Source organism: Zea mays, chromosome 6 (assembly GCF_902167145.1).
Source record: "Zea mays cultivar B73 chromosome 6, Zm-B73-REFERENCE-NAM-5.0, whole genome shotgun sequence".
Taxonomy (NCBI): Eukaryota; Viridiplantae; Streptophyta; class Magnoliopsida; order Poales; family Poaceae; genus Zea; species Zea mays.
This window is the reverse complement of record NC_050101.1, coordinates 160,615,703-160,634,491: the sequence shown is the minus strand read 5'-3', so window position 1 is coordinate 160,634,491 and position 18,789 is coordinate 160,615,703. Positions and strand designations below refer to the sequence as shown.

At 42.2% G+C, this 18,789-nt stretch overlaps 1 long non-coding RNA gene across 1 annotated transcript; it reads right to left on the bottom strand.

Annotated features, from left to right (window-relative positions):
* Positions 1 to 15,693: 15,693 nt before the first annotated feature.
* On the bottom strand, positions 15,694 to 17,731 carry LOC118472259 (uncharacterized). Its single transcript, XR_004850376.1, has 3 exons — positions 17,642 to 17,731; positions 17,387 to 17,551; positions 15,694 to 16,277 (listed from the first exon to the last, which is right to left on the bottom strand). It is a non-coding gene; the product is annotated as an uncharacterized lncRNA (long non-coding RNA).
* Between the last annotated feature and the right edge of the window lie 1,058 nt (positions 17,732 to 18,789).

Genomic DNA, 18,789 nt, shown 5'->3' with positions numbered 1-18,789 from the left:
CTCCCAAAAGGACGACGACGACCACGATAGACGAAAGACGGTTAACTCAAACTTTTCTTTCGATTATTCGCGCATTCCGCATAGTTCAAATGCTCAATTTCTCCCCATTCCACTTGGCAAGCCCCCTCACTTTGATGGAGAGGACTACGGATTTTGGAGCCACAAAATGCGTACTCATCTGTTTTCTCTCCATCCAAGCATTTGGGAGATTGTGGAAAGTGGAATGAAATTTGATAGCTCGAATAGCCCTGTGTTTATTAATGAACAGATTCATAAAAATGCACAAGCTACTACTGTGTTGCTAGCCTCTTTGTGCAGGGACGAGTATCACAAGGTGAGCGGCTTGGACAATGCCAAGCAGATCTGGGACACCCTCAAGATCTCTCATGAGGGAAACGATGTCACCTTGCTCACCAAAATGGAGTTGGTGGAAGGCGAGCTTGGACGGTTCGCGATGATAAGGGGCGAGGAGCCGACACAAACATACAACCGGCTCAAGACCCTTATCAACAAAATAAGGAGCTACGGGAGCACGCGATGGACGGACCACGATGTCGTCCGCCTAATGCTAAGGTCATTTACCGTTCTTGATCCTCATTTGGTGAATAATATTCGTGAAAATCCCAGGTACACCAAGATGTCGCCCGAAGAAGTTATTGGGAAATTCGTTAGCGGGCGAATGATGATCAAGGAAGCGAGGTACGTGGACGACGCCTTGAATGGTCCGATCAACGAGCTGCAACCCCTTGCTCTCAAGGCAACACGAAGCAAGGAGGCGCTACCTAGCAAGGTGGCACAGATTGAGGCGGCCGGACTTAATGATGAAGAGATGGCTCTCATCATCAAAAGATTCAAGACGGTGCTTAAAGGTCGCAAGGGACAGCCAAGCAAGACCAAAGCCAAGGGGAAGCGCTCATGCTTCAAATGCGGTAAGCTTGGTCATTTTATTGCTAACTGTCCCGACAATGATAGTGATCAGGATCAAGGGAACAAGAGGGAGAAAAAGAAGAACTATAAGAAGGCAAAGGGCGAGGCTCATCTTGGCAAGGAGTGGGATTCGGACCGCTCCTCGTCCGACTCCGACAATGAGGGACTCGCCGCCACTGCCTTCAACAAGTCATCCCTCTTCCCCAACGAGCGTCACACTTGCCTCATGGCAAGGGAGAAGAAAGTAAGCACTCCTAATACTAGTACTTATGCTTCTTCAAGTGAGGATGAGTCTAGTGATGATGATGAGATAGATTACTCATGCTTATTCAAGGGATTAGATAGAACTAAGGTAGACAAAATTAATGAATTGATTGATGCCTTGAATGATAGGAATATACTGTTAGAAAAGCAAGAGGATTTGTTGTATGAAGAACATGATAAATTTGTAGAAGCTCAGAAATCTCTTGCTCTAGAAATTAAGAGGAATGAAATGCTCTCTAGTGAATTATCTTCTTGTCATGAAACTATTGCTAAGTTAAAAAGTTTTAATGATGATTTAAATGCTAAACTAGAAGTAGCTAGTAAATCTAATTCTTGTGTAGAAATTGTTGAAACTTGTAATAGGTGTAAAGATTTTGACATTGATGCTTGTAGTGATCATTTAGTTTCAATTTCTAAATTCAATGAGGAATTAGCTAGTCTTAATGCCCAACTTAAGACTAGCAAGAATGAATTTGACAAGCTAAAATTTGCAAGGGATGCCTACACGATTGGTAGACACCCCTCAATTAAGGATGGACTTGGCTACAAGAGGGAAGCCAAGAACTTGACAAGCCATAAGGCTCCCATCTCCGCCAAGGAGAAAGGAAAGGCCCCTATGGCTAGTAGTGTGCAAAAGAACCATGCTTTTATGTACCATGATAGGAGACAATCTAGAAATGCTTATAGGAGTTGTAATGCATATAATGCCTTTGATTCTCATGCCATGTTTGCTTCTAGTTCTTCTAATGTGCATGATAGAAATGTTGGTAGGAGAAATGCTGTTCATAATTTGCCTAGGAGAAATGTTGTTAATGTTCCTAGAAAAGTAAATGAACCTTCTACAATATATCATGCTTTAAATGCTTCTTTTGCTATTAGTAGAAAGGATAGGAAGATAGTTGCTAGAAAATTAGGGGCAAGATGCAAGGGAGACAAAACTTGCATTTGGGTCCCTAAGGATATTTGTGCTAACCTTGCAGGACCCAACATGAGTTGGGTACCTAAGACCCAAGCCTAAATTTGCCTTGCAGGTTTATGCATCCGGGGGTTCAAGCTGGATTATTGACAGCGGATGCACAAACCATATGACGGGGGAGAAGAAGATGTTCACCTCCTACGTCAAAAACAAAGATTCCCAAGATTCAATAATATTCGGTGATGGGAATCAAGGCAAGGTAAAAGGGTTAGGTAAAATTGCAATCTCAAATGAGCACTCTATCTCTAATGTGTTTTTAGTAGAGTCTCTTGGATATAATTTGCTATCTGTTAGTCAATTATGCAATATGGGATATAACTGTTTGTTTACAAATGTAGATGTGTCTGTCTTTAGAAGATGTGATGGTTCACTAGCTTTTAAGGGTGTACTAGACGGCAAGCTTTACCTAGTTGATTTTGCAAAAGAAGAGGCCGGTCTAGATGCATGCTTAATGGCTAAGACTTGCATGGGCTGGCTGTGGCATCGCCGCTTAGCACATGTGGGGATGAAGAACCTCCACAAGCTTTTAAAGGGAGAACATGTGATAGGTTTAACCAATGTTCATTTCGAAAAAGATAGACCTTGTGCAGCTTGTCAAGCAGGGAAACAAGTGGGAGGCTCTCATCACACCAAAAATGTGATGACAACATCAAGACCCCTGGAGCTGCTACATATGGACCTCTTCGGACCCGTCGCCTATCTGAGCATAGGAGGAAGTAAGTATGGTCTAGTTATTGTTGATGACTTTTCCCGCTTCACTTGGGTGTTCTTTTTGCAGGATAAGTCTGAAACCCAAGGGACCCTCAAGCGCTTCCTAAGGAGAGCTCAAAATGAGTTTGAGCTCAAGGTGAAGAAGATAAGGAGCGACAACGGGTCCGAATTCAAGAACCTTCAAGTGGAAGAGTTCCTTGAGGAGGAGGGGATCAAGCACGAGTTCTCCGCTCCCTACACACCTCAGCAAAATGGTGTGGTAGAGAGGAAGAACAGGACGCTCATAGATATGGCGAGAACTATGCTTGGAGAATTCAAGACCCCCGAGTGCTTTTGGTCGGAAGCCGTGAACACGGCTTGCCACGCCATCAACAGGGTCTACCTTCACCGCCTCCTCAAGAAGACGTCGTATGAGCTGCTAACCGGTAACAAACCCAATGTATCTTACTTTCGTGTATTTGGGAGCAGGTGCTACATTCTAGTGAAGAAGGGTAGAAATTCTAAATTTGCTCCCAAAGCTGTAGAAGGGTTTTTGTTAGGTTATGACTCAAATACAAAGGCGTATAGAGTCTTCAACAAATCATCGGGTTTGGTTGAAGTCTCTAGCGACGTTGTATTTGATGAGACTAATGGCTCTCCAAGAGAGCAAGTTGTTGATTGTGATGATGTAGATGAAGAAGATGTTCCGACGGACGCTATACGAACCATGGCGATTGGAGAAGTGCGGCCACAGGAACAAGATGAACGAGATCAACCTTCTTCCTCAACAACAGTGCATCCCCCAACTCAAGACGATGAACAGGTTCATCAAAAGGAGGCGTGTGATCAAGGGGGAGCACAAGATGATCACGTGATGGAGGAAGAAGCGCAACCGGCACCTCCAACCCAAGTTCGAGCGGTGATTCAAAGGGATCATCCCGTCGACCAAATTTTGGGTGACATTAGCAAGGGAGTAACTACTCGCTCGAGATTAGTTAATTTTTGTGAGCATTACTCTTTTGTCTCTTCTATTGAGCCTTTCAGGGTAGAAGAGGCCTTGCTAGATCCGGACTAGGTGTTGGCCATACAGGAGGAACTCAACAACTTCAAGCGCAATGAAGTTTGGACACTGGTGCCTCGTCCCAAGCAAAATGTTGTGGGAACCAAGTGGGTGTTCCGCAACAAACAGGACGAGCACGGGATGGTGACGAGGAACAAGGCTCGACTTGTGGCAAAAGGGTATGCCCAAGTCGCAGGTTTGGACTTTGAGGAGACCTTTGCTCCTGTGGCTAGGCTAGAATCAATCCGTATCTTGCTAGCATATGTCGCTCACCATTCTTTCAGGTTGTACCAAATGGATGTGAAGAGCGCTTTCCTCAATGGGCCAATCAAGGAGGAGGTGTACGTGGAGCAACCCCCTGGCTTCGAGGATGAACGGTACCCCGACCACGTGTGTAAGCTCTCTAAGGCGCTCTATGGACTTAAGCAAGCCCCAAGAGCATGGTATGAATGCCTTAGAGACTTCTTAATTGCTAATGCTTTCAAGGTTGGGAAAGCCGATCCAACTCTCTTTACTAAGACTTGCGACGGTGATCTTTTTGTGTGCCAAATTTATGTCGATGACATAATATTTGGTTCTACTAACCAAAAGTCTTGTGAAGAGTTTAGCAGGGTTATGATGCAGAAATTCGAGATGTCGATGATGGGCGAGTTGAACTACTTCCTTGGGTTTCAAGTGAAGCAACTCAAGGACGGCACCTTCATCTCCCAAACAAAGTACACGCAAGACTTGCTAAAGCGGTTTGGGATGAAGGACGCCAAGCCCGCAAAGACTCCGATGGGAACCGACGGACACACCGACCTCAACAAAGGAGGTAAGTCCGTTGATCAGAAAGCATACCGGTCCATGATAGGTTCTTTGCTTTATTTATGTGCTAGTAGACCGGATATTATGCTTAGCGTATGCATGTGTGCTAGATTTCAATCCGATCCTAAGGAGTGTCACTTAGTGGCGGTGAAGCGAATTCTTAGATATTTGGTTGCTACGCCTTGCTTCGGGCTCTGGTATCCAAAGGGGTCTATCTTTGACTTGGTTGGATACTCAGATTCCGACTATGCTGGATGTAAGGTCGATAGGAAGAGTACATCAGGGACGTGCCAATTCTTAGGAAGGTCCCTGGTGTCGTGGAACTCTAAGAAACAAACCTCTGTTGCCCTATCCACCGCTGAGGCCGAGTATGTTGCCGCAGGGCAGTGTTGCGCGCAACTACTTTGGATGAGGCAAACCCTTCGGGACTTTGGCTACAATCTGAGCAAAGTCCCACTCCTATGTGACAATGAGAGTGCTATCCGCATGGCGGAAAATCCTGTTGAACACAGCCGCACAAAGCACATTGACATCCGGCATCACTTTTTGAGAGACCACCAGCAAAAGGGAGATATCGAAGTGTTTCATGTTAGCACCGAGAACCAGCTAGCCGATATCTTTACCAAGCCTCTAGATGAGAAGACCTTTTGCAGGCTACGTAGTGAGCTAAATGTCTTAGATTCGCGGAACTTGGATTGAATTGTAGCATACATGTATTTATGCTCTTGATCATGTTCCTTTTTGCATTTTGTTGCTTAGTATGGTGCTCAAGTTGTACAAACACTCCCTGGACCTCACAAGTCAGTTGCAAAGTGATGCACAGTTTTAGGGGGAGATGTGTTACAACTTGACCCTTTGAGACTAACCATATGCCTGAGTTTGCTTGATTTAGTCTCGAAGGAGAATTGAAAGGGAAAAGGTGGACTTGGACCATGCAAGACTTCCACTGCACTCCGATGAAAAGAGTAACTTTTCCAAGTTCATCTTTTAACTCTTATTGCCTATTTGCTCTTAATTGAAGATTTTGGTGAGGCAATGGGGTTAAAGGGCCAAGATTGATCCCGTTTTGGTGCTTGATGCCAAAGGGGGAGAAAATAAAGGCCAAAGCGATAAATGGATCAGCTACCACTTGAGAGATTTTGAAAATAGTAGAATAGAGTTTTTTGTTTTGTCAAAACTCTTTTATTGTCTCTCTTGTCAAAAGTTGGTTTCTTGTGGGGAGAAATGTTGATTATGGGAAAAAGGGGGAGTTTTTGAAATCTTGAATCAAATACTCTTGGAATGACTCTCTTTATGCCTTAACATGTGTGTTTGACTTAGAGATAGAAATTTGAGGTTGGTTTGCAAAAACAAACCAAGTGGTGGCAAAGGATGATCCATATATGCCAAAATTGAATCAAAATAAATTTGAGTTTTATTTGAAGTGATATTGCACTTGTTCTAGTTGCTTTATGTTGTGTTGGCATAAATCACCAAAAAGGGGGAGATTGAAAGGGAAATGTGCCCTTGGGCCATTTCTAAGTATTTTGGTGATTGAGTGCCAACACAAGTGCTTAAATGTGAATCTATACCCATGGATGGACAAAGTGCAAATCAAGAGTAAAGGTATGTTTCTAAGCCTTAGTACATTGTTTTGAAGACTAATGTATTGTGTCTAAGTGCTTGAAACAGGAAAAATCCAATTGGAAATGTCTTGGCTCGAGCAGCCAAGAATCTGCTGAGTCTGGGAGCACCGGACTGTCCGGTGGTGCACCGGACAGTGTCCGGTGCGCCAGGCTGGCTCGAGCGAAGTGGTCGCTCTCGGGAATTTACCGGCGACGTACGACTATAATTCACCGGACTGTCTGGTGTGCACCGGACTGTCCGGTGAGCCAACGGTCGGTCGGGCCAACGGTCGGCCGCGCGATCTGCGCGGGACACGTGGCCGAGCCAACGGCTAGAAGGGGGCACCGGACTGTCCGGTGTGCACCGGACATGTCCAGTGCGCCAACGGCTCTCTGGCGGCCAACGGTCGGCTTCGCTATTTAAGGAAGGAAATCGGGCACCGGACTGTCCGGTGCGCCAAACGACAGAAGGCAAGAATGGCCTTCCAGATTTGCTCTCAACGGCTCCTAGCTGCCTTGGGGCTATAAAAGGGACCCCTAGGCGCATGGAGGAAGACACCAAGCAACCTCAGAGCATTCTTGATCATCCACACTCAGTCTTTGCGCATTCGTTTGTCATTCTCAGTGATTCGAGCTCCGTTCTAGTGAGAACTTTGAGATAGTCTTTTGAGCTCGATTCTTGGCCGTGTGTGTGCGCATTTTGCTGTGGATTTGTGTGTGTTGCTTCCCTCCCTTACTCCGTGCTTCTTTGTGAACTTTAAGTGTAAGGGCGAGAGACTCCAATTTGTGGAGATTCCTCGCAAGTGGGATAAAGATAAGCAAAGCAAAACATCATGGTATTCAAGTGGGTCTTTGGACCGCTTGAGAGGGGTTGATTGCAACCCTCGTCCGCTGGGACGCCACAACGTGGAGTAGGCAAGCGTTGGTCTTGGCCGAACCACGGGATAACCACCGTGTCATCTCTGTGATTGATCCTTGTTGGTTGTTGTGTTTTGTTGAGGATTCCGATCTAGCCACTTGGCAATTATTGTGCTAACGATTAACCAAGTTTTGTGGCTTAAGATTTTGAAGTGTTACAGGATCACCTATTCACCCCCCCCCTCTAAGTGCTCTCAGTATTAACACTGTATGCACTACGAACATTATGGCACTCGGAGTTCACCCTGGCGTTACAGGCATTAGTTGTTTCCTTCCATTTGTCCCTAGGCCCACATGTCGGGGCTCAGTATCCTTGTACGTGCCCCCCTTGAGCTATAAAAGGGAGGGCACACGGCGTTACAAGGCAAGCTGACTCAGACCCAACTTAGGCTCACGCTCTCACACTCACTCAAACTCACAAGTTTATACAAGCTCTCAAGCTCAATACACCACACAGTGGAGTAGGGTATTACGCTCCGGCGGGCCGAACCACTCTAAACCCTTGTGTGTTCTTGTATTCTTCCCGGTTCCATCTAGCAGGCAAAACGCTTAGGCCCCTCCTCATCTTAGGATTTAGGGCGGGTGTGTTCCGCCACCCGGCCGGAGAATTCCCTCTCCGACAGTACGGGAGAAAATTTTGAGAAATATTGGAGTTCTTGTATGAGTCTTGTTATAGCATGCTTCTTTGATCCTATGTATAAGAAAAGGATCATAGAGTTCTAAATGAAAAGGTTTTATGATTATTATTATCAAGTGACCCTTGAAAAAATAGTTAGTGTTTCAATGAAATTGTATAACTTTTATGCTTTTGAAAGACCAGATCCTCCAAAGACAACCGAAGATATCAGTCCAATAAGTCCTTTATAGTAGGACAATAAAAATTATAAACTTGAGAGTTACTTGTATGGTGACTTGTCTGGTAGGGATGAGTACACTAAATTGGATAGCTATATGGCTAAGCCACTTCTAAAACAAAAAGCCTATTTTACATTTTGGAATATTGAAAGAACAACACATATAAGTATCCAGTTCTTCGCTAAATAGCTCGTGACATAATGTTTGTTCGACTGTCAATGATGGCATATGAGTTGACATTTAATGTCGATGGTCGAGTCATTGATCCATACCATATGTGACTTGACCCTGAGATGTGCAAGCTCTAATCTGCACCAAGGATTAGATCAAAGCAACAAGAAAATGTATATGTCTGTCTTCTAATAGTTGTTCAATTACAATTGTTCAAATATACTTATGTATATCTCTATCTTTAATGATGTATATTGAATTACTTATGTATATATCTTTAACTTTTAGATTCTAAAAGTGTTCCTTTAATTGTGGCTGAACCAAAACCCTCGGAGACTGTTTCTTTATCTCCTAATGCTAGTAACCCAATGGATGATGAGGTATTTTGGTTGCTTTTGCAATACTTGCGTGCCTCCTATCTATCATTTGCAAATACTCATATACATGTATTCTAAAATATAGGAACACGACCATGAGAGTGATCCAAAATTCATGAATGAAGATGGTGAGCTATGGAGAAATCTTGCAAATACTTGATGCCATGGCGAAATGGTGTTTATATCATTGAATGTTTATTGACCGTTGATTTTTATTATGTCTCTCTCTATGTGAGTGTGAGTATGCTATTGTGCCTGAACTAAATGCATGTGGGTTGTGGAGTGTCAAGTGTAGACAATGGTCAGTGGACTTGTTGAATTTAGACATTTGTGCTTTGTGGACTTATTTTATGAGTTGGCGACCATATTACGAACATTTTTTGAATTGAGACAATTGTTGAACGTTGGATTGTTATTGTTATTACTGCCTTGCAGACTTAGCTCATTTGATCGTTGGAATGTTGGAATGAGACAATTGTTGAATGTACGTGTTGCTGTTTTGCTGTCTGAGTGCCTATTAGTCTGTTGGAATATTATGAACATCTGTCGTCTAATCTTTTTTGGAACCTAAAGGCCATCCATATGTTGAACCCTAACTCTTTTTTCGTTTTCGTTGAATTTCCAATTATATCATTCTGTTTATGCACATCATTATAACTTGCTCTGTTTCCGCTTTTGCTATGAGGTTGTCTTAAGTGGATCATGTAAAATAGAGGACGTGAAGTTGTAGATGACACTGTTTGACACTGTAGTAGAGAGAAGTTTAAAATAGTGGATGAGATAGAAAGTATGATAAGAGATCTGTTGGAGATGACCTCAACGAGGAAGTACATGAGCAGAAACAAAAGAGAGTTTTTTCTACCCATTTCTGTTTATTTTCATTGCTACCTACAAGCATGGTTCGACCTCGTGCAACCAACCAACCACTCCTAAAAAACTACAATTTATAAATACTATGATATATTTTAGATCCTATATTTTGTAAAAATATAAAATTATTTTGTATAGTTTCTTTTAATATCTATTTAATTATCTTTATATATTATGATGTAAACTTCAGCCACTAAATTTTAGATTAAATTCTTAAGGATATCTCCAGCAGTTCTCTTATCTCACCTACTATTTTAAACCTCACTCTATAAACAATGACTAGGACTAGAAACGAGTCGACCAAGCTCGGATCGGCTCAGTGATCGAGTGAGCCAGGCTCAGCTTGGCTCGAGCTCACGAGCCGCTATATTAAACCTGATTTAGAGCATAAATTGTATAATTTTATTATATATAAAATAAAAAAATATGTACCAAAAAACAGCAATATATTTTAAACTGTATCTAGCATTGGATCCATAAATAAGAAAATAAATCAAGAACATAATTATGTAATAGTGTAACAACATAACAAACTAAATTGCATTACCTATCGAATGTTGCTTCTCTGAAAAAGATAACAAACTAATGTTGATTACCAAAAAAGTACTCAATCTTAGAACATAGATCATGTACGAATAAAAGCTACGTTTTGCAATTAATTGTCCATCTCTTCGTGATGTATTGTATGGGTAGTTCAATTATCCTTCCACCTTTGAGCATACGTATGATTTGACGGCATGGTATTTTGGTGGACTGAAATAGCCTGCATAAACACTTGTATACCTGCTCGATATTGAAGCAAACCACCTCTCTAACTCTGTGCGAGTTATCGACTACCGTAACAATTCTGCAATCTCCATTTCAGTGATTGTCTGTACATCATAGTGCTCCCTTGCAATAAGCACTTCCTCTTGAAATAATCTAAATACCTCATGTGTGAATACGGAACTGCCATGGTCTCTATTTCCCATGATGTAAAAAGTTTTGGGTTTGTATGCATAGAAGTGTTGTCATCTATCAGTTCCTCCTGTCGTTGGCATTTCAATGCGGTGTCAAACTGTATCTAGAACTCAATAAGTGCAAGCTTACGACTGATGAAACAACTGAAAAATGAATTTGCACTCTCCACTAGTACAAAGAAGTTCTATAGTGGCGGTTGTAAACCTATTTATAGTGGCGTTTTTCGTAACCGTCAGTGCTAGGGGCCAGTAGAAATCATCATTTTTACAGGCGGGTAACTGAGGACCGCCAGTGAAAATCGATTTTCACTGGCGGTTGGCGTAATAAAACCGCCAGTGAAAATCGATTTTCACTGGCGGTCGACGTAATAAAACCGCCAGTGCAAATCGTTTCCAGGAAACATAAAACATATTTTAAAAATAGTTAAAAAAATTTATTTTTATTAGGCCCACCCCACCCGCCTCCGTCGCAAGTCGCAAGCCGCGGCATTTTTCGCGCACGCGGTTGTTAGTATTCGAACCGTCGACCTCACCCTCGCGCGTACCCTCCCCTACCACTCCGTCTATGACATGTCTTGTGTCTAGTTTGTAGTTGTTTTCTCCACATATTACAACCATTTGAGTGTAAATTGCTTATTTGAGACCCTAAACGAATTCAAATAAAAAAATTGTCAACTACAAAGATAAATAACTTTTGAAGTTCTACAACTTTTATTTTGACACTTTTTTCATCCGAGGTAGTTTGCAAAATTTGAATTTTAAATTTGACATACTTAGATTCAATTTTTGAGAACCGAAATGAGTTCAAACAAAAAAGTTGTCAACTACAAAGTTTCATAACTTTTAGATATCTACAACTTTTATTTTGGTGGTTTTGTCATACGAGGCCGTTTGAAAAACTCGAAAAATTAAGGATAAAAATGATTTCTAGTGGCGGTTTCTTAAGAAAACCGCCACTAGAAATCGTATTTCTAGTGGCGGTTCCTTAAGAAAACCGCCACTACAAATCATGGATTTCTAGTGGCGGTTTTCTTAAGGAACCGCCACTAGAAATAACACAGTCGGTGGATAACCGAAACCGCCAGTAAAAATATATCGTCCCCGCAGACTTTGAGCCTTTTTGTACTAGTGCTCTGACCTTGACGTCGTTCGAAGAATGCCCCAAGCCAAATTTCTCTGAAATATGCTGGTATCCATGACTCATGGATTTGATACATTTGAACCAACCATTCATTTTTTCTCTAAGCGATATTTTGTAACCCAAGTTTGCCATCTAATCTCAAACTCTTATGGGTTTCCGATCCCCATACATATGAGTTTATCATTTTCCTAAACTTGTCATTTAGAAGACGAGCATCAATTTTCTAAGGCAATTTTTCATAATGTGCCACATGCACAACCTGTGTATAGTGTCTCGGAAAACAATAGCAATAGCAGTCATCATACTAGCATCCTCATCTATCACAATAAATGCATGACCTTTCCTCCATACATCGTTGAAACGTATGAAATAACCAAACATATCGCTCAATCTTCTCATCAACTAAGAATGCAACACCAAAGAAAATGGAACACATAAGATGATTGACCCCAATAAAAGGTGCAAACTTCATGTCATACTTGTTTGTGTTGTAAGTGGTATCAAAAGACAACACATCACCAAAATGAACAAAACTCTTCTTACTGGATGTATCAGTCCAAAACACTCGAGACAATCGACTATCATTCACTTCATGTTCAAAGAAAAAACAGGGTCCAATTGCTTAAGAGCATGGAAGTTGTCAATAAACATCTGAACATCTGTGTCTTTTATTTTGTTTCTGAAATCACCATAGTAATTCTGAGATCCTTTTTCGTGCAACCTACGTACCCAAAGCCCCCTCCCACCTGAAGTAGTATGTATGTCTGTGATGTTCCAATGCTTGCCTTGTGTCAGTTAAAGAGAGTTGTTTTGGCCTTCTCACTAACATGACGGTTGGAACGTAACAAATGACGTTTGCTAGATGTCACAAAGGCATGGTTATGTCCCTCATACAGTACTTCAATTTCATACTTGCCTTCACTGGTATGTTTGACATATATATAAGCTTGAGATTCATATCTACTCTCTCTAGTTCTCTGCATCTCTTCAGAAGGATCATTGGGTTTAGTTTTCTTAGCACAACAACCCTCTCTAGCGCACAAAACCGCTTCCACTGAACCACTCCATTGTCATCGTGTCTTTGTTGGCTGATACGAACATAAAAACCAAAATTATGTGCATATTCCTTGTAAAAGTCATGTGCGACATCCACATCATCAAATAACACCCCTCTCTGAAAAATCTGCATAATATTAGGATGACACAATGTGACCAGTTTCTCAATGTATGAAATCAGTATACATATATCACCTTAAGAATAATTTTATTTTTCTTCTACGCTGGTGTAAATGCATGACCCATGTCAGGGGATGAACCATTACCTAGTGAAACATCAAACATACATATCAGAGCAGGCACCATCAGATCATAACATTGCACTCATACCTTAAAATTGACAAGAGTTACCTTGCTCCACGTCATCTCCTTGGCGATCAGGTGAAGATCGATTCTCAAAACCAGGATTCAAAAAGCCCGCGAGCAACTACTTCCTCTATGGAGATGATGTTGTGTGCCAAAAAATGCGAAGGGAACATGTCATTGATGTTGAGCTGATCTGTGACTCCAGGGTGGTCTGTGACTTCAGCGACATGTACTGATTGTTCTGAGATGGTCAAACGATGCACAATTTCATTGCTATCATCTGGTAGGGCTCGTCGCGTACTCGCATCCGCCTTTCATGACTCCGATCAGGGTGAGGGGATTCGATAAGAGGGTGATCAGATTGTGTGATAGGTTCTCTTGGCGAGCAGATTCGATCACGACGTGCAGTAGCTCATGGGGTTTCTCTAGCAACAAGATCGTGCGGGCGTCAGGGCTCGATTTTCCTGGCGACCATATGGAGTTGCACAGGTGTTCGTAGTAGAGCACGTGCGGCTATTGCTGGACCCGGGAGTAGATTTTCTCGGCCGTCGCACGACGTCTTGTTCTGGGCAAAGTATGTTCTGTTCGGCACACTTGATTAGATTATAAAAGGCGCATGGGGTTAATAGAGAAACAACCAGCGATGGTGGAATGACCTTTGTACTAATAATCAATTCAACGTTAGATGACCATCTAAGGAAAAAAAGTTCGATTGCACGCTTGCAAATAAGCCGCTTTTTTAAACATCAGGAGGGGTTCCCTACTGTAAATTTTGTATTAATAATGGTAAATTACAACGTAGTGTATATACAGGAAGCGGCTATGTACAGGAGAATCCTAATTGTATAATTAAGAAGATAAACAGGAAGAGCTATAGAGTTAAGACTGCCACTGATTAAGCCAGTATGGGATTGAATTATCATATTTTCCTCTTGCAAATAAGCCGCTTATATAGCAACTAGGTGAGTGCCCGTGCGTTGCTACGGAAGTAAAAAAATTGTATGAAACATATAAACGGAACAACAAATATCACTATGATATGCAAAATTCGTGTGGTAAACATTATCAATACCAGACATTATTTCTTTGATCTAGTTCTCGTCCATGAGGTAGTATTCCAAGACACTATTTTTCCATAATCGCCTAAAAATCAATATTGTTCAGGCATTGTTAGACCTTAAGCTTGTTGCCTAATTCAATTTGTAACTTGGTCAACTTAAACCTTAATGTCACCTTCCATCACAGTTATAAATAAGACATGACTGTTGTCAGCCTTGTTAGAGAATCTGCAGAATCCAAATATTTCCCCCTAGAAATGTACATAACAAAACTCTATTGAAACAAGGCACAAAATCATTAAACAAATGTATTCCGTTCAAGAAAAAAACTCACTGTTTCTCTTGGCAGACTGGCTACAACTTCAGATGACTGCAAATCCCACACTCTACATGGGCCACTGCTCCTATTCACAGCAAGAAACTTCTCATCAGAACTGAGAAGATGGATCAAAGCAGAGGAACCCATCAGTATCTCAACCAATAATCAAGTGGAAAAAGAGTTCAATGGCCATTTGTTACCTGATAGTAAGATCCTTAATCGATGTTTTAGTATCGATTTTTGTGAGAACAGACCCCATGGTAGGCCAGTTGAAAACTCTTAAATGCCCATCCTACAAAGGAATATAAAGAAACAAACATGTCAATAACCATAAGATTTCAGTGCCATAACAGAAGCTCCAAGAGAAAGAAGAAAATTGCATATGAACCATCAACCATGAAAAACCTCAAAGCATAAATGCAAGATCATACTGAAAAGTTATTTACTTACATGGAGGCAAACCAGATTTGCCTTGTTATAACGTAAAAGCAAGATTAAATATCAGTGCTCAAAGACTGTTCTGCCAGTACGAAATGACTATTAAGAAGTCAATAGATAAAACCTATTGAAACCAATAAATGTATCTTTGCTTTCAACAGTAAATTAAGGTGATGATGCAAACATGTATAAAATAAGGACGTATCATAAAAACAAGGACATGTCGTAAAAAACGCATCTCAAGAACTACTTAATGTTATTTGGTATCTCCAATTATCCATAGTCCATACGTTAAAGATAAGTAAAAACAATTACATTCAAAACTGCACTGGCTGTACTTTCTACGCAAAGATGTTTGTACCATGTTAGCCATGAAACAAGAATCCCTTTGCCTAACATAACAATATACACCCACCTCTTCAGACACCACAACTCATTATCAGAATAGGCGTACTACTGTAGCAAATGGTCATTAAGTTGCCAAAACAGGCTAACTGTTTGGTTACATTGGCAGTACTAAAAAATGTTGCTTATGATAATTGTAGTCTGTAGTAAACATTTTTTCCTGCATGATGCCATGAAGGATATTACTTTTGGTACACCTGGAAACAGGCGAGAATGGAGGGACGCGGGGGCGAGAATGACGGCGCAAAGGATGTCGGGGAGGATGGGGCGCAAGCATCCTTGGGCTAGCATCTCGGCGGGGATGACAGGAGCGGGGGCATGGTGAGTCAGGGTGGACGCCCTCCTTGGACCCTTGTAGGGTAGTAGAGATTCGGCCCGATCTATCTCCTTTGCAAAGAAGCCCAGAACTATATAAGCAAACCCTACAGCCGAAAATGATCATCGACACCAACATATACTGGTAGTAGTTTCGGTTTCATGGAAAAACACAAATGACATGAAGAGCTTCTCAAGGACTTAAGATGTCAGAGCATCCAACACGGTATCCTACATTAGACGAACAATAGATTACATGGTCATATATATATATGCTACAATTTCCACATTGTCTTTTTGGAACGGCTGGCCAACCTAGACTGTGATGTCATGCTGGATGTGCCGGAGTAAGACAGGGGTTACGATGTCTGGAGAGCTAAGCTGGGGAAGATGGCCTTCAGACGGCATCACCTCCACGATGGAGTCGCCACCAAGGTGCCTGTGCAGGTACTCAGACACCACAACTGGCACCGCGAGATCCTTGGTGCTCTGAACAATGTGGCATGGGACACTAACGTGCGGGAGGAGGCTGCGCACATCGCTCTGGAAGATCGTCTAGGCAACATTAAGTGCAATGTCCGGACGTATATTGAAGAGTGTCCTGTTAAACTCCTGAACTGCCACTGATTCCATATCTCCTCCAACACACAGGGGGTGCAAAACCTAAGCACCAGGCCTTGTAGTTTGATTGCATCGCCTCAAACAGCTCATCCAGCTCATCTTGCTCGAACCCGCCATAGTAGTCCACATCGTTGAGATACCTATTTCGTCAAAAACAGAATTGAATAGGTGAGAGTAAATACAAGATGTAGTTAATACGTAAACAAAACCAGAAAAAGATAGAAGAAAATAGAGATCCAAAGAGCATAAAAAATGATTCATCATATATAAAAAAAAGAAACTTATCAAGTAGCAGAAGTGAAATTCATTTATAAGTTTTATAATATCTAAGGAAGGTTCAGATGAAGTTGTGACTTGAGACAAAAAATTGTGATTTAATACCACTGAAACCTAACTTTATTGCAAAGAACACTGGCATGTGCCATCATACTATATATAATCATATAAGGAGCCAAGGAGGGGCTACCCTAGTGCAATATGACGTTAATCTATAGATCAAATGCCCATGTTTCACTATGATCTGAATTTTGCTGCAAGATGATCAACTGAGAGTAACTTCCAAAAAATGACTCTTGTGACATTTGCAAATTAGTACACATGTAAATCATGTGGTTAGAGGGCACTGTGGATTCAACATGACCCTTCAGTATTTCACTCAAGTATAATGTGGAAACTGTGGATTACTCAATCAAAATAGAAGGCCAATAATTTTTTTTTTGATGAAACAGGAGGGGTGGATACCCCTACTGGAACTAATTAAAGGAAATATGTACTTTAAGGAGTTACAATTGAAAATTACATCTTTACTAATCTAAATGGTTTCGCCAGGAGCTAATGGCAGAGAAATTTTTTTCCTTCTGCATTCTATGAAGTCATATCAAAAAGACCTTTGAACTTATTGTAGCAGTTCATAACTGAAGGCTCTATGCCTTGGAAGAAGGCCAATAAAATTACTACGAAGGTTTATATCTGTTGTAGCCATGTAAAATCTGGAACTTGAACTTATGATTCAAGGATCAGTTAGAAACAACTTTAGGAGTTTATTAAGAGAGCAAAGTTTCAGTGACTTCACACATCCCAAGTTGTTAATGTCTCCTCCCAAAAAACACATAATCTCTGTTTGAGAGAAATTAAATGAAAGGAAAGGACCGTTAGTGGGTTTTCAGGAAAATAAGACATGAGACAGAGCATTCTAAAAGGATTCAGTTATTGCATTACACAATAAAATGAACTCCAAACACCAACGTACTAAGAAGTGTACACACTTGCACTTTCCTTGCCTGCAAGTGAGTACAAGTCGAACTTAAATCTCAGATCCAATCCATATGATTTTACCATATATTGGGAGGTATCCAAAGACCAATGTCCTCCAATAGCATTTGCCAGTTAAACTCCAAGGCTCGCTTTAACATCCCTAAATATCGAACCAGATGGCATTATAATTGTTAACAAAATAAAAAAGTATAAATATGTCACCATAGCAACTTCAAGTAAGCTCCCATACTTGAATCTTCACTGGAGAGGCCAAAATTTGATAAATTCTTAGAAGATGTACTTCTCATGTCCTTGAGCTTCCCAACACACCATGCTTCTATAGCTTCTGGCATATATTAGAAAAACGAAGGGAAAATATTTTATTTTAGGTTAGTAAACATCTCATTACAGTTCACGCTTATTCCAAATTACGCCTTACAAAGAGGTAAGCGAAAACAAACTCATATGTTATCCCTAGGTGCTGACATACAAACCTTGTTGTTCCGTGGTATTAGAACCTTCCCCCAAATCGTGCAGTCTCTGGAGAATCTCAAGTGAAACTTTCTGCTCCAGCTCCAGCGGCAGCCCTTTTCGTGTCTTCTCTTCCCTCACGAATGCCTTCGCAGCTTCTTCACCTTCTCGCACCAGAGGCCAAAACCCAATGTCTCAAAAGCTTCAGATCACCTCTTCAATGGAACACCTGAACAAATTGAATTCCAGACACAAGAGCTCCGTAGGACAGCTATTATCGCTTCAATGAGCTCGACGGGCTCAGCTGCGCGGCGAATTCGGATCGACTCATCCACCCACCTCATGTGCTCCCTAGAATACTTCAGCTCCCCGCCTAAAGTCACAGGCACGAACTTAATCGGTGGATTAATTTGTTCAGAACAATCACATGGACTAACAGTGAGCTGGCGAGAGAGAGAGAGAGAGAGAGAGAGAGAGAGAGAGTACGTTTGGGTGCAAATGCGAAGGAGCTGGGAGCGTAGAGCGCGCGGGCCACGAGCAGCACAGCGACGAGGTTGGCCACGCAGAGGGCGACGGCGGCGCGCCGGTAGGTGCACCACCTCACTGCGGCGGCCGCGCGGCCACCAAGCCGCAAGGCCCTCACCATGGCGTCACGGGTGGAGCTGGCGGGGGCGGGATCACTGTGACGCCTCGCGTGGCATCTCGGCTGCCGGGGAAGGGGGCGCGGTGAATGTCGTCACCGCCAGGTATGGAATGGGGCGTGTCACAGACGGAGGAGAAGGGATGGGGAATTGGGGATACCGGCCTTGAAGTAGTAGGGGAAGCTGGGATCGCTGCAGCCGGGCTGGGGGCATGGATCGCGCGGCGAGCCGAGGGCATGGTGAGGCGGGGGGCGTCGGGGTGGGGGCACGCCCTTGCTGTGCGGGC